Source organism: Peromyscus californicus, unplaced genomic scaffold, assembly GCF_007827085.1.
Source record: "Peromyscus californicus insignis strain IS unplaced genomic scaffold, ASM782708v3 Scaffold_7__1_contigs__length_154581171, whole genome shotgun sequence".
Classification (NCBI taxonomy): domain Eukaryota; kingdom Metazoa; phylum Chordata; class Mammalia; order Rodentia; family Cricetidae; genus Peromyscus; species Peromyscus californicus.
Genome location: NW_026294595.1, coordinates 43,983,358 through 44,007,310, shown reverse-complemented (window position 1 = coordinate 44,007,310; position 23,953 = coordinate 43,983,358). Strand labels below are relative to the sequence as shown.

At 37.6% G+C, this 23,953-nt stretch overlaps 1 pseudogene; it reads right to left on the bottom strand.

The window, feature by feature from the left end:
- Window positions 1-2,964: 2,964 nt before the first annotated feature.
- On the bottom strand, window positions 2,965-4,111 carry LOC128102019 (caspase-6-like; annotated as a pseudogene).
- Between the last annotated feature and the right edge of the window lie 19,842 nt (window positions 4,112-23,953).

Below are 23,953 nucleotides of genomic sequence, written 5' to 3'. Positions count from 1 at the left end.
TTGAGGTCTTTGATCCACTTGGACTTAAGTTTTGTGCACAGTGATAGATATGGATCTATTTGCAACCTTCCACATGTTGATATCCAGTTATGCCAGCACCATTTGTTGAAGATGCTTTCTATTTTCCATTGTACAATTTTGGCTTCTTTGTCAAAAATTATATGTTCATAGGTGTGCGGATTAATGTCAGGGTCTTCAATTCAATTCCATTGGTCCACATGTCGGTTTTTATGCCAGTACCAAGCTGTTTTTATTACTGTAGCTCTATAGTAGAGCTTGAAGTCATTGATCGTGATGCCTTCAGAGGTTGTTTTATTGTACAGGATTCTTTTGGCTATCCTGGGTTTGTAGTTTTTTCCATATGAAGTTGAGTATTATTCTTTCCAGGTCTGTGAAGAATTGTGTTGGTATTTTGATGGGGATTGCATTGAATCTATAGATTGCTTTTGGTAAAATTGCCATTTTTACTATGTTAGTCCTGCCTATCCATGAGCATGGGAGATCTTTCCATTTTCTGACATCAACTTCAATTTCTTTTTTCAGGGACTTAAAGTTCTTGTCATATAGGTCCTTCACTTGCTTGGTTAGTGTTACCCCAAGGTATTTTATGTCATTTGTGGCTATTGTAAAGGGTGATGTATCTCTGATTTCCTTCTCAGCTTCTTTGTCCATTGTATATAGGAGGGCTACTGATTTTTTTGAGTTGATCTTGTATCCTGCTATGTTGCTGAAGGTGTTTATAAGCTGCATCAGTTCCTTGGTTGAATCTTTGGGGTCACTCAAGTATACTATCATATCATCTGCAAATAGGGAAAGATTGGCTTCTTCCTTTCCAATTTGTATCCCCTTAATCTCTTTATGTTGTCTTATTTCTCTGGCTAGAACTTCAAGTACTATATTGAATAGGTATGGGGAGAGTGGACAGCATTGCCTTGTTCCTGATTTTAGTGGAATTGCTTTGAGTTTCTCTCCATTTAATTTGATGTTGGCTGTTGGCTTGCTGTAAATTGCCTTTATTATGTTTAAGTATGTTCTCTGTATTCCTGATCGCTCCAAGACCTTTATCATGAAGGGGTGTTGGATTTTGTCAAATGCCTTTTCTGCATCTAGTGAGATGATCATGTGGTTTTTTTCTTTGAGTTTTTTTTTATATAGTGTATTACATTGACGGACTTTCGTATGTTGAACCACCCTTGCATCCCTGGGATGAAGCCTACCTGATCATGGTGGATAATTGTTTTGATGTGTTCTTGGAGTCTGTTTGCCATATATTTTTTTTTTTTTTTGAGACAGGGTTTCTCTGTGTAGCTTTGCGCCTTTCCTGGAACTCACTTGGTAGCCCAGGCTGGCCTCGAACTCACAGAGATCCGCCTGGCTCTGCCTCCCGAGTGCTGGGATTAAAGGCGTGCGCCAACACCGCCCGGCTTGTTTGCCATATTTTATTGAATATTTTTGCATCAATGTTCATGAGGGAGATCGGTCTGTAGTTCTCTTTCTTTGTTGTATCCTTGTTTGGTTTAGGAATCAGGGTAATTGTAGTCTCATAGAAGGAGTTTGGTAATGTTCCTTCTGTTTCTATTGTGTGGAACAATTTAGAGAGTATTGGTATTAACTCTTCTTTGAAGATCTGGTAGAATTCTATCCTGAACCATCTGGTCCTGGGCTGTTTTGGTTGGGAGACTTTTAATGACTGTTTCTATTTCCTTAGGGGTTATTGGACTATTTAAATAGTTTATTTGGTCTTGATGTAACTTAGGTATGTGGTACCTATCCAGAAAATTATCCATTTCTTTTAGATTTTCCAGTTTTGTGGAGTAGAGGTTTTTGAAGTATGACCTGATGATTCTCTGGATTTCCTCAATGTCTGTTGTTATGTCCCCCTTTTCGTTTCTGATTTTGTTAATTTGGATGCTCTCTCTCTGTCTTTTGGTTAGTTTGGATAAGGGCTTGTCTATCTTGTTGATTTTCTCAAAGAACCAACTCTTTGTTTCATTAATTTTTTGTATTGTTCTCCTTGTTTCTATTTTATTGATTTCAGCTCTCTCTTTGATAATTTCCTGGTGTCTATTCTTCCTGGGAGACTTTGCTTCTTCTTGTTCTAGAGATTTCAGGTGTGCTGTTAAGTCACTGGTGTGAGATTTCTCCAACTTCTTTATGTGGGCATTTAGTGCTATGAATTTCCCTCTTAGCACTGCTTTCATAGTGTTCCATATGTTTGGGTATGTGGTGTCTTCATTTTCGTTGATCTCTAGGAAGTCTTTAATTTCTTTATTTCTTCCTTAACCCATTAGTGATTCAGTTGAGCATTATTCAGTTTCCATGAGATTGTAGGTTCTCTGTAGTTTTTCTTGTTGTTGAAATCTAACTTTAAACCATGGTGGTCTGATAGAACACAGGAGGTTATTCCAATTGTTTTGTATCTGTTGAGATTTGCTTTGTGGCCAAGTATATGGTCGATTTTAGAGAAGGTTCCATGGGGTGCTGAGAAGAAGGTATATTCTTTTTTGTTAGGATGGAATGTTCTGTAGATATCGATTAAGTCCATTTGAGTCATGACATCAGTTAAGTCCTTTATTTCTCTGTTAAGTTTCGATTTGGGAGATATGTCCAGTGGTGAAAGTGGGGTGTTGAAGTCTCCCATTATTAATGTGTGGGGTTTTATATGTGGTTTAAGCTTTAGTAATGTTTCTTTTACATATGTGGGTACCCTTGTGTTTGGTGCATAAATGTTCAGAATTGAAACTTCATCTTAGTGGATCTTTCTTGTGATGAGTATGTAATGCCCTTATTGATCTCTTTTGATTGATTTTAGTTTGAAGTCTATTTTGCTGGATATCAGGATGGCTACACCTGCTTGTTTCTTAAGACCATTTGATTGGAAAGTCTTTTCCCAGCCTTTTATTCTTAGGTAGTGTCTATCTTTGAATTTGAGATGTGTTTCTTTTTTTTTTTTTTTAATTTCAAAAATCTTTAAGAACATTATACAATAAACTTGTATAAATTTAAGGCAAACTGGCTGGTATTTTGGGTAATCTTGCAGTTCACTACAAATGTAATAAATGCTAGTAGACATTTTTTACACATAGTAATTTCCTGAGGATTTCTTTTAGTCCTTTCATCATCTCTAGCATGATTAAAAATGGACAACTACAAAACAGCAATTTTCCATGGTATCTTTAACCTTGAAACAGTTTACATTGATGTACTGTAAATGCTTCAACCAACTGACAGCTGCATAGAGGAGAATGAGTGTGAAATATATGTAGACGAGACCAATGTCCTACTTACTAGATTTGGGACCGAAATGCAGCTTTTTGGTCAGCATTGAGGCGAAACAGGGAACCTGCTTCTTGCCAATTGCTCTTGGGTCTTTACAGAAGTCCACACGGCACTGAGAGACCTTCCTGTTCACCAGCGTGAGCAGCTCCGTGAACTCTAGGGAACTGCCATACCACGCCAGCATCTCACACAAATCCTGGATGTACCAAGAGCCATTCACAGTTTCTCGGTGAGAGTAATACCCTTCTGCGACAGAGTAGCACATGAGGAAGTCTGCCCCGGCAGGCAGCGTGTACACGGAGGCAGCATCCACCTGTGTTACGTTGTCTGGCATGTCTGTCTGATGATCCACCACGTCCAGAGGAACCACTGACACGTCATGCTGGTTGCCGCGACAGGCCTGAATGATAAATATCTTGGCTTTTCCGATCAAGCTCTGGCACTTGTCTCCTTTGAATTAGCCAGTCAACATCTGAATTTCAATTTTGGTGTCATATGCATAAATGTGGTTGCCTTCACCGTGGCTCAGGAAGACACACAGGAAGCAATCGGCATCCACATGGCTTGAGTTCGACACCTCGTGGATTGTGAGCAGTAGCTCTTGTGCTTTGAGATCGTTAAAGCATTTCACTTCAAAGCCTAGCTCTGAAAACCTTCCAGTCAGGTTGTCCCTGTCTACACTGGTGCCCCGTCTCTCTGGGAGTGTCAGGTGCCAGAAGAACCTCTCGTAATTGAAGATCAGGGCGATTCCTCTCCTCTAGTGGTCCATCTTGTACTGTTCTGCCGGATCAAACACGTCCCTACTTTTGTAGAAGCCATCTGTTTCTGTCATGTTTAACTTCAACTCCGGGGAGCTCCGGGTCGAGATGTGTTTCTTGTATGCAGTGGAAAGATGACTCCTGCTTTCGTATCCATTCTGTAAGCCTATGCCTTTTTATAGGTGAATTAAGCCCATTGATATTAAGGGATATTAATGACCAGTGATTGTTCATTCCTGTTATTTTTGGTGGTAGTGTGTGTGTACTTCTCTTCTTTGAGGTTTACTGCTGTGGCTTTATCTATTGCCTGTGTTTTCGAGGGTGTATTTTCTTTAGGTGACTTTCTTAGGTTGGAATTTTCCTTCTAGTGCTTTCTGTAGGGCTGGGTTTGTGGATAAGTATTGTTTAAATCTGGCTTTGTCTTGGAATGTCTTGTTCACTCCGTCTATGATGATTGAAAGTTTTGCTGGGTATATTAGTCTAGGCTGGCATCATGGTCTCTTAGTGTCTGCATTACATCTGTCCAGGTCCTTCTGGCTTTCAAAGTCTCCATTGAGAAGTTGGGTGTTATTCTGATGGGTTTGCCTTTATAAGTCACTTGGCCTATTTCCGTAGCTACTCTTAATATTCTTTCTTTATTCTGTATGTTTAGTTGTTTAATTATTATGTGGCAAGGGGACTTTTTTTGGGTGTCTAGTCTGTTTGGTGTTCTATAGGCTTCTTGTATCTTCATAGGCATTTCCTTCTTTAAGTTGGGAAAGTTTTCTTCTATGATCTTGTTGAATATATTTTCTGTGCCTTTGAGTTGGTATTCTTCTCCTTCTTCTATCCCTATTATTTGTAGGTTTGGTCTTTTCACAGTGTCCCAAATTTCTTGGACATTTTGGGTCATGACTTTGTTGGCTTTAGTGTTTTCTTTGACTGATGAATCTATTTCTTCTACTGTATCTTCAACACCAGAGATCCTCTCTTCCATCTCTTGCATTCTGTTGGTTATACTTGCATCTGAAGTTACCGATCGTTTACTCTGATTTTCTATTTCCAGCATTCCCTCTGTTTGTGTCTTCTTCATTTTTTCTATTTCTCTTTTCAGGTCTTGGACTGTTTCCTTCATCTGTTTCATTGCTTTTTCATGATTTTCTTTCAGAGCTTTATTGTTTTCTTCCAGAACTTTATTGTTTTCTTCTACTTTATTTGTCCTTTCCTCTAGTTTTTTATAGCGTTCTTCCCATTTTTTGTTTGTCTTTTCCTCTATATAAGCCTCTACCTTCTTCATGATGTTATTCATAAGGCTGTTTTCTTCTGCTTCTTCCAATTTTTGATGTTCAGGTCTGGATGTTGGAGGAGGGCTACGTTCTGGTGATACTGTATTGCTCTTCATTTTGTTGTATGCACTTCTGCCTTGACGTCTGCCCATCTCCTTGTGGTTCATTCTTGGTCTTATCAGCACATTTGGTCTAGACAGAGCTGACAGATTCAGGAAGTCTCTCTCTCTTGTCCAGATGGGAGCTCTCTTGCCCAGATGGGAAGTCCAGGGCAGGATGGGAGCTCTTGTCCAGAAGGGAAGTCCAGAGCAGGATGGGCGCTAGGGGCCAGTCTCTAAGTCTCAGGAAGTGGCTGGGGTCTCTGGCGGATGGGCGTGGGGGCAGGGCGTGGAGATTGCAGCATCTGCCGGGGGTCTTGGAGAAGGGGAGACTTCCCAGTAGGGCTTGAAGGGAACCTGCCTGGTGGCCAAAACCTGGGGCCAAGTTGGGCAGGTCTTCCCCAGAATGGCTGGTGCCCAGGGATGTGGTCTAGGCTGAGCCCAGGCACTCACCTCTTGTCCAGAAGGGAAGTCAGGGGCAGGATCCTGTTTTTATCTCTGCATCTTTGTAATATAGCTTGAAATCTACTATGGTAATCCTTGCAATATAGTTCTTTTTGCTCAGAGCTGTTTTGTTGTTTGAGTAACAAATGCTGAAGAGGATATATAGAAAGCTTACTCACTATGGGTGGGATTGCAAACTTGTACAGTCAATGTTGAAATCAGTGTGGAGAACTTTCAAAATGTTGAAACTAGATCTACTTTATAGCCCAGTCAAGCCACTCCATGGGATGTGCCCAATGAACTGGAAATCCTATGTCACAGATCCTTGTTCATCTACCCATGTTCATTCAATTTAATTGTCACTCCATTCCCAATATGTAGAGTGCAACAATGGCATAACTACTTCTGGTGATAAATGGACAATGAAAGACCTAAACAATGCAACACCAATTAACATGCCAACACACACACACACACACACACACACACACACACACACACACACACACACGAAGAGGTTAAGAATTTGAAAGGTAGTAGGTTATGAATTTGAGAGGCACCCAGGAGGAGTTGGAGAGTTGGACAGAGAAAGGGAGAGATAAAATGTGTAAATACAGCATTCTTATATAAAATTCTCAAAAATTAAAATAAATGAATGATGCTATCTTCTTCTTTCAGTATTGATCATTTTGTACAGTTTAGAAAAATCTTTCTCTAGCATAACATAAACTTATTTGTTTATGATATATTATTTTGATTCAGTATTTGATTTAATTTGATAAGTTGTCATTAGTTTCAATAAAGAATTTTCTTTTCTGCCCTTGACTGGTTTTGTTTTTAGCTATGGTAACAATTTTGTAATGTAAATTGGTGAACTTTTATCCTTGGAAAAAAAAAACAACTTGGCCCTGTTAAGTGATGGGTTCTTTTAAATATTAGCAATTTAATTTATTTATATTCATAGAACAATGAAAGAAAGTTTTTGCTACATTTCAATTTTCAGTCACTGTTCTAAAGAAGCAATAATATATTTTAAGGGATATGAGAAAAGATGGCATCATGTTTATTTACAGTCAGATTCCTTAATCAATTAGTTTAAATTCTTTCTAAAACTTATTTATTTTATTTTTTGAGATATAGTATTCTAACAGCACAGCATTCCATCTCATCCAATTTACAACGTAATGAACTTCTTGGGTTTCTAACTTTGCCTCTTTTTGCAAGATAATATAACACAAAGGTAAACTAAATTAAGTTCTCTATATGTTTTCGCACTATGGTTTGAAAAGTGTTATCTTGTGGTGTTATATTCGTAAGATATACAATAAATAAGAGGACAAACATTCATAGTCCAATAGTATTAACACATATGCATACACATGCATTCTTTTCAGTCATAAAAACCAACAGCAATAAATCTATGATAATACTATTTAAAAGGGTCAACAGCTATGGCTTTGTTATTCTCTATCACTTTCTGTCTTCTGGAAGTTGGTTACAACATTTGAAGATGAATAGCTACTCAGGCTTACCTTCCCATAGTGACATTTTTGAAAATCATAATGATGATGTATTTTTAGACCTACAAACAACCCACCTCTGTAAATTTAGCAGAGTAATATATTGCAGCTTACTAATTATGTGCATTTTATTATATTTTTAAAAGGCTTTGTAGATGATATGAACAGGGGAGTTTTAAATGACATAAATGATAACTTGGGTGTATATTTAAGAATCTGGAAATGTGAAGTAACTAAATATTTGAAAAGAAGGTATTTCTAAGAAAGGATGGAATAGAAAATGGAAGAACTGAAGGTGTAAACAAACTCACAGGTGTATAATATTACCCATACTATACATTTGTAATGTGATTTTATTACAGATCTCTCATATTAAAATTGATATTCAAATACAAGTAACACACTGACCCCAAATGTGTGTGTAATGTTCTATATGCTTTATCTTCTATTTACTTATAACCAATACATTAACTACAACTTAGTGGAATTTTGGATAAAAATATTTTATTATATTTTGATGTGATATTTAGCTTGCAAAACTAAGTCCTTTCCTCAAATAGTATTGCATACACAAGTATCAAGATACATATGTACATATTTTGACATGGTCATAAAAGCCACTAGAACCCACTATGCTGAGATTTGAAGAGTGATTCACAGCTTTGATTAGTATGGAACTAAGTGTTATGTGTCCTTGTTCATCTAAACAGGGTGAGTGAAGCCAGTGAGAATGAATGTGTTTTTAAAGCTATCAGATAGTGTTGCTCGTAGTAGTAGTAGTAGCAGTAGTAGTAATTAAATATATTCATTTATTCTACAGTCCTACTGCAATTTCTTCTCCTTTCTATCCTCCCATTCCCTTTCTCCACATTCCTTCCCCCCACCAGTCGACTCTTCCTCTGTTTCTGTTCATAAAGGGGTAGGCCTTCCATGGGTGTCAACAAGCCTATCAAGTTGAGGTGAAACTAAACTCCTCCCCTCATATTAAGGATGGGCTAGATAACCTAGTATGAGGAAATAGGTTCCTGAAAGGCAGCCAAAGTAGTAGGGACAGACCCTGCTCCGAACACTAGGAGTTCTACAAGTAGATCAAACTATGCAACTGTCACGGGGTTAGAGGGCCTAGGTTGGTCCCATTCGGCTCCTTACCTGTCCAAAGTCTGTGAGCTCCAATGAGCCCAGGTTAGCTGTTTCTGTGGGTTCCCTTGTGATGACCTTGACCCACTCTGGCTCTCTTCAACAGGATTCCCTAAGCTCCAGCTCAGAGAGCAATAAATGAGATGTCTTGATGGGGGTGGGGTACTTTGGCGTCAGTTAGAAACCTGGTGCAAGGGAAACTTCCATGAATCTATAAGGATGACCCCAGCTAAGACTCCTAGCAATAGTGGCTAGGTAGCCTAAACTGGCCATCTCCTGTGATCAGATTGGTAACAATCCAATTGTCATCAGAAAGCCTTCATCCGGTGACTGATGAAAACAGATGAAGCGATCTATAGCCAAGCATTGGTGGGCTTTTTGTTTTGCTTTATTTTTTAATTACTTTTTTTTTCAAGACTCCAAGAGCCTTTCTAGGGAATTCATGACTTTGCATCGTAGTTTGCAGAACTCTCGTAAACATGCCCTGTTTTTGCTGTAGTATTGAAATAAGAAGTCTGGTATGGGAAATTTTAAATAAAGTCAGATATAACATGGTAGATTTTGCTTCAGTCTCTGCTGGTATTTTAAGTTTCTTTTCTATGAATCATACATTTTCCTTTTTTAAAGAATGGTCAATAGTAAAAATCCTCCTGACCTATGCAGATAGCATCCTTTTATCCTCAAATCTTGTCATTGCTTCTGTGTAAGCACCAGCTCTATGAATTTTATTGAAATGGAAAGACATTGAGCTAAAAACTGGCCAGTTGGAATTTTCCTCTAAGGCATACAGAGTTAACCCAGAGGGATTAGAAGGCACAGTCTCTGGCTGCCAAGAACTACTTAGGCAGAAATGTATGTTGTACATGGGAGAGACAAAAGAGGCAGAGCCACAGGCACAAGCAGAGGTGAGAGAATGTGGATTCAGACAGAGATTAGGAAGCAGGATGAAAGCTAATTTCATCCTTTTATAATAAGATTCTAGTTCCCTTTTACATTAAATTAGGAAACGCTCGTATTATAAATGTTCTTTCCCACCCAAGTAGAGCTAAGAATGTTTTCACTTTTAGCAATTAAGACTAAATGATGTCACATAAATTATTCAAAATGATTATTGATTAAAGCATGTGTCTATTTGTTTTGTGGTCAATAATGATTTATTTCTGCAAACCGGACATTAATATTCCACCAAGTGTGTTGGGATAATTGCAAAAAATAAACAGAAAGTTCAGAGAAAACAGTGACTTTCATTTTTCCACTTACAGAAATAAAGTGATTGTCCAAGTACACAGAGGAAGGAGAGGATGGGGCCAGGGCTTGCTCTTGCTTCTCCTGTCATCTGGCAGGCCCTTCATTTATTCCATGCTTTTCTGTGAAACACAGTATCATTGCTGCTCAGCTTGGCTGTGTGAAAGGAAAATTCAGAGTATGTGTCTGATAAAAGATTATGCTCTCTGCCTTAGATGTTCTGGTTCCAAGGAATCAAAGGAGTTGCATGGAGCTTTCACATCTCATGGGGTCATTACACACACAGAGCTCCCAGACACATGATAAATGTGGAATCAACAGTCATATTATCTCGATTCATCTTCAAGCAAACATGAGACTTAATTACCTTACAGATGAAGAAATTGAGATCGAAATGACATCTTTAATGTTATAGAGGAATTAACTGGTATAGCCAGAACACCCATTCAAGTCTTTCTGACCAGCATCCATGCAAGATGGTCACCTTTGTAGAACTCAGGTTTGTAGCTACATTTGTGGTTATCTTTCACCTTTAGTAGCTTCAGAAATCATGTTCTTTTCATATTTAACTCTTAAAATATTGATGAGTTTTGTTTTTCATCAAATCAACTTATGGTTAGATGTTTATTCTAGTGTAATGATAAGTTTAAAAATAAACATTATAAAAATTCCATAGAACATGTGTAATTACAAACTTGCTAAACTGATAGAGTAAACAACTTTGAAATTTAATAATATATGAAATTCGATTTAGCTAATTGCCAAGCCTAAAAGATAACTAATATTTCTCAGATGCAATTCATTTTAATATACTAATTGCTTTTAATTAAGTGTTATAGAAAGTAGAATATCTTTGAATACTTTAAAATATTTTTAAATTTTTTCAACATTACCATTTATGATGAATATTTTGTTATCTATATCTTAATTAAAAGTATATATACTTACTGTTACTTAAGCATAATAATATAGACACATTTGTTATAAATATCTGAAAAGGATGATTCACAAAAATTACTATTATATATATATATATGTTTTATATAATCTAGACTGAAAGTGTTTATTACACATTTGAGTAATTTTTCTTATTAACATCAAACTAGATTTATTTTTCTGTGATTAAAATATTCTTGTAAAATTATAAATGCTGTGTTCTTTCTAATTCATTTGAAAATTGTATCAGGAGCCCACATAAAATTGCACATTCAACTAAAGAGAATCCCCTAAATTAATAACTCATAGAGAACATACACACAGGGTATGGTGGTGCATGTCTTTAATCCCAGCACTTGAGAGGCAGAGGCATGTGGATCTCTGAGTTCAAGGCTAGCTTGGTCTACCAAGTGAGTTCCAGGACATCCAGGGCTACACAGGAAAACCATGTCTTAAAAAACCAAAAGCCAAAAAACCAAAAATAAAACAAAATACCACATATTCAGTGCTGAGTTTTGTTGTTACAAAATAGATCCACTTAAACAAGTTTGACTAAGCCTTTAAATTAAGTCTGTCTACTAAGAAATACTGTTTACAATTATGCTTCACAAAATGACTTAATTCTTCTAAAATCCATAATTATTCCATTTTGAACTTTAAAATTCTTGTCTAGCAACTAGCAGATTAAAAATAATTCACATGAGTCTAGAAGAATAATTTTGAAATACCACTTGAAGACGCAATATAGTTATGTATTTAGGGCATTCTTTGGGAAAATCATTTATTTTCAAATGACACTAAATCTGGTTTAAGCCTTAGAGAAAATTATTTTTGTTCTTTACATAAAAAGAAAAGGAAGATTCAAGTTCATCCTTTTCATGATGCTTTAATTGTGCTTATTCTTTGAAGATTTCATAAATGTCATACAACTTTATCATATCCACTTCTCATTTCTCCTCCTCCATATATACAATATAACTTTATCATATCCACTTCTCATTTCTCCTCCTCCATATATACGATATAACTTTATCATATCCACTTCTCATTTCTCCTCCTCCATATATATGATATAACTTTATCATATCCACCTCTCATTTCTCCTCCTCCATATATATGATATAACTTTATCATATCCACCTCTCATTTCTCCTCCTCCATATATATGATACAACTTTATCATATCCACCTCTCATTTCTCCTCCTCCATATATATGATATAACTTTGTCATATCCACCTCTCATTTCTCCTCCTCCATATATATGATATAACTTTATCATATCCACCTCTCATTTCTCCTCCTCCATATATACAATATAACTTTTTCATATCCACCTCTTGTTTCTCCTCCTCCAACTCCTCTCAGGACCCCCATCACATCTATCCCTCATGTATTACTCATTTTTCTTATTGAGGACAGTTAGTGAAGCCCATATGTACATGGACCTGCAGTCTGGGCATGAGGACCCTTCTAGTGAACACATCCCTGAAGAAAAGAGATTCTCGCTCTCGCTGTAGCTGTCAACCGTCAGTCATTCCCAAGCTTTCGATGGAAGCTTGAGAACCTCCAATTTATGTTAGGATTTTTAAATTATTATTTATTGTTTGGGAATATTGTACATGCAGATAATGACTTTAGAAAAAAAATCACTCACCATATCCTTATGTCAAATTTCTTCCTTCCCAGTTTCATTTTCATGTGCTTTATTTTTTAAAATTGAAAATACATTTTGTTTTGTTTCACACTCCCCCAACTCCTGCCACATCATCCCCATCCAAGTCCACACCGTATCTTTCTCATTCCCATTAGAATACAAACAGGAATTTAAAACAATAAAAAGAAAATAATAATACAATAAAATAAAAACAAACCTGAGTAGGACAAACCAACCATACAGAAGAAAAAGAGCCAAATAAAAAGCATAAGAAACACATATACACTCAGAAACACATACATTGGCAGACACAGAAATTCCATAAAATACAAAATCAGAAACCATAATATATAAGCAAAAGACCTGTATATAAAAAAAAAGCTGGGGCTGGAGAGATGGCTCAGAGGTTAAGAGCACTGACTGCTCTTCCAGAGGTCCTGAGTTCAATTCCCAGCAACCACATGGTGGCTCACAACCACCTGTAATGAGATCTGGTGCCCTCTTCTGGCCTGCAGTCATATAAGCTGTATACATAATAAATAAATAAATCTTTAAAAAAAAAAAAAAAAAAAAAAAGCTCAGACAAAGCATTATGGGTCAAAGAACTTCCAAAAATACCACTGATTTCATTTTGTATTGGCCCTTTACTGCTGGACATGGGACCTGGTCCTTTGTGAGTGGTTATCAGTTGGAGGTGGTTCTGGGCTAGGGATGTGGTCTGTGCCCACTTCCCCTCTCAGCCCGTGGACCCCATCAGACCCAGACCTGTTCAGGCCCTGTGCATGCTGCCAGTGTCTGTGAGTTCATGTGTGCATCTGTCCTGCTGTGCTTTGAAGACCTTGTTTCCTTGGTGTCCTCCATCTTCTCTGTCTTGGACACTCTGCCTTCTCTTCTGCATTTATTCCAATCTGCTGCATAAGGAAGCTCCTCTGATGATGGCTGAGCAAGACACTGATCTATGAGTATAGCAGAAGGTCCTTAGGAGTCATCCTGTCCACTTTGTTCCTTTTGCAGAACAGTGTTATTTGGTTTTCTCCTAGGTCCCTGACCTATCTAGTCTCAGGTTCTTGGCCACTGGCGCGGTGTTGGAGATGGGTTTCATCTCATTCCCCATAGTCATCCTACTGTGCAGTAGCATGCAAAGCCTCCTTCTCCTATCTAATTATAGCAATACTTGTTGGTTGAGTTTGAAATTAAGAAACACCATGTCATCCTGTAGCTCTGACAGTATTACTTTTATTTTTACTCTCCTTTCATGATCAATATTTATCACCCTCATCTCAGAGTTAACATGATTGATCTATGACCTTATATTTATCTTTGTAAATTACACAATGTATTTTTGTGAATGTGTATTTTCAGTAACCCACAGAAAGACCATCACAGTCAATATTCTTTTTCTGTAACCAAGTACAAGGGCATGGGCTCACTCTTCATTACCAAAATGTTTTAAAAGGAAGAAAAGGAAAGTCTTGTTTTCGTTAATGTACAAATATTTCTCAAAATCTCTATGGGATGCATGGATCTAATCATAGTACACATGTCAATGCTGGTTCTGAAGATAACACTCTCTTCTGCAAATGCAGTCAGCATTATGCACACACACGTGCACACACAGTTGATATTTTTGCTCTGTTTAATTATCATCTGTCTAGATCAATGCCTGACTGTCTTGATTTCCATTTCTGTGATTCTGAGGAGCGTTATCTAGCACACTACTCAGTCACTGGAAGCAGCATGGCAGGTACTTTATCTCCTTCAAATCTCTTTTGCCTCCCACCCCACCCCATTAGACTTTCTGTCTTTTACTTGGTTAGCAGAAGCTTGTACTCCTTTATTTATCTCTGTCACGTTGGATCTAGCCTGCCTACAAGAAAAAACCCTCTATCTCCGCTGCTGTATCTCTGTCATGTGAGACCAACAGAAAGGCTGCCCTCTGCTGGCCATATAGAGTCTCACTAGGGTCACCAAATTGAAGCCAAGTGGTTTGGGCTGGGACTTTCAGGATCCAGAATTGAGAGAAATAATTTCCTACAAAGCCACCTCGAATTCTGTTATGGTTTCCTAAACTGATTAATAAAAAAATACGGCTTCAAATTACTTTGCATCTTTTGTTTATATAATAACTTTCATGTTTCATTTTCCCTTTCCTGTCCTGTATTTGACATAGCATAACGCTTACTATAGTGTTATTTGTTGTATTTCTCTTCCTTAAATTCATTTGTGTTATTGTTTGTTTTTTAGTTAATTAGTTTTGTTTTGTTTTAATTTTCCAGTATTTCTACCTCCTATAAGACAAAATAGACATATTGAGACATTCCGTCTCTCTGTTGTGCCCACCGTCTTTTTTTCCTTGACCGTACACTTTTTTTTTTCATTAGAATAGTGTCAACAAATTTAATTGCTGGTTAAGGAAAAGATATATTTAGGATAATATGCAATTTAAAATTTACAAAAATACATAATATTAACTAATAAAGGGAATATTCTTAAACCAGACTCCCTTCCAAATCTGTAGGTAACATTTAACTTGTACTATACTTGATAAGTAGTGAATGAACAAACCAACTAACTGGTTCACTCTTCTGGAATTTGACTTGTTCTGAAAGAATCCAGTGAAGTTTTATCCAGAACAAAGTCTTGTCTTGCTTTAGCAAGTGTCTGCTCCCTGCTGGCCATAAAGGTTTGGTGACGGTTAAAGGGAGTATGAGCTCCATCTTTAGTTAATTCATACTTAATCTGCTTGGGTGCTGGCCTCAGTTACAGGTTAGCAGCTTGGGCTCTGTTCTTCAGGAGTACACCGATTTTTGCAACAAGAAACTTACAGCTCACTTTAAAAGCACTCTGTGGACTTTGGTCTTTATCAAATGTTCAAGAAAATGACACACACACAAAAAGGGCATCTTACTTTTTGCGTTTAATTTGGTTAAATACAGAGCCGTGGATGGTCCTAGCATTGGTGAGATCTTAGCAGCACCTAGCGTCTGGTTGTGGAATCACATCTGAGACTTGAAAATCTGTGTCGGGTAAAATACAGAAGTTATGTGTCTCACATAAGGTTGGATAGTGATTCACAGCAGCTCAGGTCAGAGATGTCGCCGGTGTTTCTAGATAACTGTTCTGAGACATGTCCATGCAAGAGAAGTCTCTTTCATAACCAAGGAGTAATCCATCAGCTTTAAAAGTAGGGAGGCTTGAGCCTAGGCAGATGGCTTAGTCAATAAAGGATTTGCAGAGCAAGGATGAAGACATGAGTTTGATCCCTGGAGCTCACATAAAAAGTCTAGATATAGCAGTATGAGCCTACAATCAGAGTACAGTTCTACTCTGGGGAAGTAGACACAGGAAGATACTGACAGTCTGCTGCTCAGCAAGTATAGTTATTGGTGAGCTCCAGGTTCAGTGAAGGACTTTGCCTAAATAAGTAAGGTGGGCTGCTTTTGAGTAAGATGCTCAACATTGACCTCTGAGCCTCACAGCTACACAAATACAAATTCATACGGACACACACACACACACACACACACACACACACACACATCTGTGCACACAAACAATGAAATAAAAGACTTAAGAAAAGAGAAGTTCTGATTTGGTGGAAATAAAAATATGATGTGTTATGTAAATTTCTGTGGCCCTGGTACCCGGAAACCAGAGACCATACATGTTTAAGAGTAATTGTGCATACACATGTGTGAGGTCATACTACTGCCTTTATTGCCTATACCCAAGTAGATCTTAATACACCCACTTTGACACTGATTGACATAGTAAATAAACTACAAGGAAAGGACATGGGGCTATGAATAATCCAACCAATGAATTTACATATTTCTGTTGATTTCTGAGTAAGAATCTTAATTTCATTAGAGAATAAGCTTTACTGTATTTTTGTAGGACATTGAACATGCACTTAGCGAAAATGAATATCTATGTGTAGGGAAGGGTGTGTTAGGGATCTAGCCAGGCCCTTGTACATGCTAGGTGAGCACCTCCTCCTGGCTACATTGCCAGACTGCAGGCAGACTTTCTCTGTCCTACCAGCCAGCCCCAAAATAACCACACAGAGACTTATTAATTACAAATACTTGGCCGATAGCTTAGGATTGTTATTAGCTAGCTCTTACAACTCAAATTAACCCATATTTATTAATTTACATGCTGCTATGTGGCTCGTGGATTTTTACTTAATCTTCTACATATCCTGTTTTCTCTGTGTCTGGCAAGTGATTCTGCCCTTCTTCCAAGCATTCTCTCAGTCTTTCTCTCCTGCTTAACCTCTTCCTGCCTAGCTAATGGCCAGTTGGCTCTTTATAAACCAATGAGAGCAACACATATTCACAGTGTATAAAAGGATTATTTCATAGCACCAGACTGAGATTGTTATCTTAAATCTAGAAAGTAAGAAACCACCTCAACATATTCTCAAAGGATAAAATAACTAAATAAAAGAATTTAAGTTTCTCATAGCCATCTAGAAATAATAAAAGGATACAATCAAATAAGTATCAAATTAAGGAAAACAAAGCTAAAATTACAAAAAAAAATTATGACTCAAACTGCAGAATACAAAAATACATTTACTGATGCAAGAAAAAATAAAAGGAGGGATTAGCATTTACCATAAAGTACTATAAAATGCAACAAAATAAAGAAATAAAATTATATCCTAACTATTCATGTGTTGTTGGAGGGTCCACAGTAGAGTCTCAGTCTTTCCAGAAAGCTCCAAAGCCTGGATGCTTCTTAAATCCACATTTAAGGTATGCTCACATTTTAATCAGTGTATCTACCACTGTTTGGATATTCCATCTAATCTTGAATTGCTGAGAGTGCTTCCTACTGTGGAAGCTGAGACTTCATGATGTTCCGTGTCTGCCTAGATGTCAGGAAAGGGCCAATATTTTTTTTGCCTGAGGATACATGTAAATATTTGGGGCTTTGAGAGTCACGTGCAATCTGTCAGTTCCAGCTACAGAATTATACCAATATTGATCGCTGCCATTCCCATACAAACTCATGTACAAGTTGGGGGTGTGCAGTACCTGGAACTTGTTTGTAAACTTTAGTTAGAGCTAAACACTTATTTGAATAAATGAATAAAAGAACCAGATCCTTCTGTTCAGCTTCACTGGTAAAAATGCTGAGCCTGAATTTCATACTTACTAGCCCTTTGTCTAGATTTCACTTGTTAAGTTCCCGAAGATGAAAAGAGCAATTAATTAAAATCATTCAAACTTCCTGATAATGGGAACCGTAGAAAATTGTTGAGTATGATTGATACCAAGTCCATGTTGTTTCTAAAATATCACCATCTGCCTAGACTATACCTCAGGACAGAGTAAATCTGAAATAAGCCTGATGCCCCGCTCCCATTTGATAAGTCCGTGGAGGGTCCTTAAATGGTGGACTATGATGAAGTTAATGGAAGGTTGGCAAGTTACAGTCTGTCCTTGAAATGATCCAGAACTGAACCTAATGAGACAATGTGAAATTGCAAAGAACTGTAGAATGAATTACCAGGGTCAATGGTAGTCATCACTGAAATGAATGGTTTGACATAATGAAGCTCAACTACAAAATGATGATTGATGTGAGAGCAGCCACATAAAAGAAGAATAGCAGCCCACTCTTTTTCTGTCCAGTGCAAATCCCTTTGTAAGAAACACTTAAGTCAAGCACAGAGGCTCATTCTTCAAGTGATGTATGTGGCTGGCCAATGAGTGACCACAGTGAGAAGGAAGAATTAACTCCCCAATTTCACAATGACATTTTAAATTGGTATCTTCTCCTTTTGGATTCTGGGCTCTGCAGATCTTGCCTAAATGAGTGAACTGAGACCCTTCCAAAGCCAAGGTGTTTGTACAATCAGGCAGGAATAGGTTCTCTTGGCACCATCTAGTGAGATCTCAGTCATTTTTCGCTCCACAGCTGAAAAAGCAAAACACTAGCCTGTGAGGATTTTCCCTAAGTTTAGCTATTGTGAGACTGATGTCTGGCAAGTTGAATGTTCTTTCGTAAATTACTCTGAGGAGTAAGACTTGCTAATTATGCAACGTTTAACAAATACGGTCAGCTGGCATTGTGGAGTCCATCCCAGTTTGTGGGTATGGCATCATCAGTAATAGCACAAAAGAAATACAGTATGTATAATATATCACCTTTAGATATAAGACTATACCAAGATCAAATCACTACTATTTAAATATGCCTTCAGTCATCTTGGCAAAGTCTCTGGCCAGGAAATGAAAGGTAGATGATGTGTGGAACAAATGCAAAGATAAAAATATCTCTCAACTGTATAAATATTTAGTTTATACATATACACATACCTAATGGTGGAAAATAAATAGTTTGAGGCACAAATCTTAGTTTAGTGTATGCATAAGAGAGAAAAATTGACAGAGGAAAAAGTAAACTTGGCTATTTTTGTTTTGTTTATTATTTCTTTTCTTCACTCTGCAGTGCTGTGATATCATGGTCTTCCTGTTTAAGCCTCCTGAGTTCTGAAATTAGATATGTGAACGCCCATATCAGACTGGCCTTGCTTCTGATTTGCCATAAGCATTCAGCTTGGATGATCTGAGTCCACATTGCCTTTTATGTAGTGAAGGTTATATACCAGAATTGTATGGATTGTTGAATTTCTGATGTTACTGTCATTCTTCTAGCAATCTCACATGATGTAAAATGTAAATGAGTGGTGTATAAATTGGAGCTGCTGAAATTAAACAAATTTCAAAATCAATACGTCATGATGTATTTGCATCAACATGAATTACTTCCTTCTCTTCCTCCCAATATTGATCTTCCTACCCCTTGGTCTAATACTGTTTAGAAAATAAAAAACCTTCTAAAACACTGGTGAAAAACAAAGCAAAACTGGATTTCTTTGATTTTCCAACATGCAAGTAGTGCTTTAGTTAGCCCTTGCCTCAGCTGCGGGAAAAATATTTGAGTCTTTTAAGGGAGCCAATGCTAATCCCTTGCTGCTTCACAAACCCCCAACTGAAAAAAAAAGCCTGAGGCTATATTATAGAGGCATTAGATTCCTTTTGCTGCTGTGGGGAATTTCCACAAATACAGTGGCTTTCCACCAGAAGACGTATGGTTGTCAGAATTTCTACCTGCAGCATCCTTTCTGAATCTCCAGGGAAGAACCCATTTCTTCCTTTCCCAAATAGGATTGGTCTTCTGCATTCTTTAACTCACAGCCCTTTCTACATTTTTATATTTCTCTTTTTTTATTTTTTCATTTTTTTTTATTTTCCTTAGTTTGTACTACACTTATTTATGTATTTGTAGGGGACAGGGAAGAATGTCATTAACTATGTATGGAAGTCAGAGGACAACTTTCGGGAGTTGTTTTCTCCCATTATGTGAGTTTTGAAAATTAAATTTGGGTCATCAGGCTTAGTGGCAAGTGCCTTGAACACTGATAAATGTTACCTTTACTCATTTTAAATTTGTCAGATATTATTTCATTCATTCATTCATTCAACAAATTACTAATGCGCTAAAACAATGGGGTGTTGATATTACAAAATAATGGGTTTTATCTGTATTTAATATGGATTCAGGAGAGTAACAAAAGTCACATGAATAAGTGAAAAAAATTGCCTATGAATGTAAAAAATGACTGTTGAAGCAGCTGTAAAAAAAAAAAAGTAGAAGAGTTTGATCTGTTCGGGACAGCCAATAGCTATTGCTCTGCGGGGAGGAGGTAATTCTTGCAGATAACATAACTTATACTAAGAACTGCAAGAAAAAGAGCCCCTGGGGTGTATTCACTGAGGTAGGGGTTAGAATGCAGGGAGGTTTGAGATTGGCAAACGCCATGAAGAGCCACCTAAGTCATTTCAAGATTGGGTCTTCAATTGTATGAAAAATAGGTTTACACAGGTTTTATGATCTGAGAAGAGGTTTCCTTGAGTACTAACTACACAAAATAGAAGTATGTGATAGTGAAATTTACAGTTGACAATACAAGGTAGCAGGATTTGCTTTTTAATTTTGGGAGACTATTTATCAAGAGAGATATCATAAAAAAAAAGTCTGACGGATAATGTTTCCTTTTCCCTTTTGTTTATTTGCATTGAGCAGAGAAAACCGAGGAATGTTCTCTTCAAAATTGTAACATAAACAACATTTTCAATGAAACCTTTGTAGATACAATATTTCAAGCATTAGAAACTGTTCTTAGCTAGAAAGAAGTCAGTGTTGGACAAGCCTGGATGAATTTAATGCCATTTTGATGTCCTGCTGCCTGAAACTGCACCCCCTGAGACTTAGCTGGTGATGTGAGATTTGAATGCAGTGAAGGGTGCTATTTCTCAGAGTCAATTCTGTGTAAAACAAACGCAAAAGGAATTTCTATCATAAGTAGCACACTGCTGCTATACAGAAGTAGAGATATTTGAAAATAAAGAAGCACAAAGGCATGACTTCCTGTGTGAAGGATGATAGTGCCAGGCATGGGTAAACCACTGTTTCAACAAACAAGGTTCTCAGAACACTAAGGGGAGGACAGTGACTTGAATTCACATGCAAACTTAACTTTTCAAACAAAAAGGATGGAAATAGTTTATCTATAAGTACTGAGAGAATTTACTTTTACTTTGAGTTTTAAATTCAGAAGCAGTAGCAGAAGCAGAATGATTTTAGGAAATCCATTCATGTTGAGCCATGGCATGAAGGAATATTCATCGACATATAGAAAACATAGTCTGGCTTGATTGTATTTTGCACACAACTGGTCACTCAGTAACAATGATGGATAATGAAGTAGAAAAGATAAAAATCCAACAGCATGCTAGCGCTATAGAAACATGACTCTAGGCAAAGAACTGAAATGCATCACATAAGTCTTGGCTTTTTGAAGAAAGACTTGTTACGTTTGTGAAGGTGGCCAACTCCATCCCTGACATCACCACAAGGCTGGGACAGAATGGACTAGTACATTATTGCTAATTTCCCCTGATACTTAGGTGGGTTGCCAGTGATAGCTAAGATCAATGAGGAATGCAAGACCTTCTCCTTTATAGAACCTTCCATGAGCAATGAACAATGTAACGGCAAAGCTGTTGCGTATGCTGGCATGTTTCAGTGTACCTTCGAAGTGCTGCAAGTATCAGCAGTGAAATTGAAACCACTGGGATTGACTCACACTATCTAAGTGACATAGAATTTTGCCCTAATTGTTAAAATTGTAATTTCCTTTAGAAATTAGTAAGGTTTAATACACATTACTAAGGCATATGTATATCATATCCATAGAAAAGTATGTATGCAAATGTATAATATGGTGAATTTTCACAGTGTGGATATTTTATAACCAGATAACCCACTTGCAGATCAAACCAGTACCCAACAATCTCTTTATTGTCTTTTCCCAAAGAAACCACTATTCTGTAGCTCATTTTTTGAGATGATAATATGATTACATCATTTCTTCCTTCCCTCCCACCAAACCTTCCCATATATTGCCCCCTTGCTCTTTTTCAAATTCATGTCCTTCTTTTTCTTTAATTGTTGTTACATGTGTACACACACACACACACACACACACACACACACACACACACCCCTAAATACTACCTGCTTGGACTACATAATGCTATTTGTGAATATGTTTATAGGGATGACCATTTGGCATTTGAAAAACAACCCAATGGGGATGATCATATCTCCCACTCTGAATATCTCCTAGTTGCCTGCAGTTCTCTGAATGAGGTTGAAGCCCCATGGCCTTCTCCCATCCACTTTGGCATGCCCATTGCTGTTGTCCTTGTTAGGTTCATGTTTAGGCAGTTATGTTGGTGAGACTCCAACCACAATCACCAAGAGACACAATCTCACAGCAAATTCCCTTATCCTCTGGCTCCTACAATTTTTCCTTACTCTCCTATGCAATGTCCCTTGAGCTGGGAACTGGGAGCTGTTCCGCAGATGTATCTAAAAGGTCTGGGTTCCCTAACCCCACATCTTGATTGGCTGTGGCCTTCTTCAATTATGTCTGCTTGTTTCAAGGAGAAATCTCCTTCATGAGGAGTGAGGACCATACCTATCCCTATTCATGGATATAAGAACACTATATAGAGTCTAGCTAGGGATTATGCTGGCCAAGCAAAGCAGGATTTTAACACCAAAGATTAATAATAGCGATTCTTCTTGATTGTATGTATCAGTAATTGAATATGCTATAATTCCCATAGCTATTCTTCCTGTGCCAATTAGTGTATTTTACTTTTGTCATTTGAGACAGGGTGCTGTTTTGTAACTTGCTGGTTACAAAAGTAGACCAGGCTGGTCAGGAACATGCATGCAGCATGTTTCTGCCTCTGCCTACTTAGTCATGGGATGATAGATATGTACTTCTATGCCCATCTATGACTATATGTAAATTATATTGGAAAGTTCATTGAGACACTTCCAAGAGTGCAAATAATATAATTTAACCACATCCAGACCTCCATTACTCTTCATGTCCCTTTTCCTCATAATCCCTTTTCCTTTCCCTAATAGTCCCATTCTCCTTTCATATCTTCAGTCTTATTTTGCTCATGATTCCACATAATATAGAAATCATGATTCTTGCATTTCTTGGTTGGCTCATTTTCTATGCTAATTTTTGACATGTGTGACTATTACTCTACTACACTATTCTTGTATACAATAATTTATAATACTTATACATCTGCTGGGTATATTCCAAGGTGTTGAACTACTGAGTCATGGATATGTAACATTAGCCTTCAATAGCCTACAGAGCTATATTCTCAATGGTTTTACTCATTTCCCGCACAAACATGAAGTTCTAGAGTGCCATCCGCTGTCACTGCCATGTGAATGAAAATTTTCTCATTTGCATAGGCTTGTTATGGTTTCTTACTATGGATTTTATTTTTAATTTTTTCAATCACAAAAGTAATTAAGTAAGTTATTCACACTTACTGGCAACTTGTAAATCATTTCATGAATTTTTTTCTCCATTTATCTTACTGAATTTCACCAGGTTTTATATATTCCCACAGAGAACCTTCCATCTTGGAGGGAAGCTCATAAGACACAGCATGTTCTAAAGAGAGGTGAATTACTCCATCCTACAGAAAAGCTCCTTAAGCTCGGGAAGTAAACCATTTGAGGGCTTCAAGAAGTCCCTGAAACTGACCACATTTAGAAAGGCACCCTCTCCCCAAGAATATATAATCTGTAAGGATTGCTGAAAGGTATTCTTGGACATGCTGAGTACATAAAGGAGGCTCAGACCTGCTGAGATATCTGGAAGAAAAGACAAACTGAGTTTCATGGAAGAAGAGGAAACTACCTGAGCTGCCTGGAAGATGCAGAGACAGGATGAGCTGCCCGGAAAGGCTCAGACCAACTGGGCTGCCTGAAAGAGACACCCTCCATTCTGTCAAGATGCCTTCAAGTTGGGCAGTGTGCTCCAGGTTCCCCACTTTGGTGAGCTGCCACCTATGCTGGGGTTGGGCTAGTAATGTAGTTGTCTTTGAGTCCCTCCTGCTCCTGTAAGCCCTCACTCCATCCAATAAAGCCAATTGGTTCATCAAGGTGGACTTTGGTGATATCCTTTCTTTGGTCTGAGGTCAGTTCCT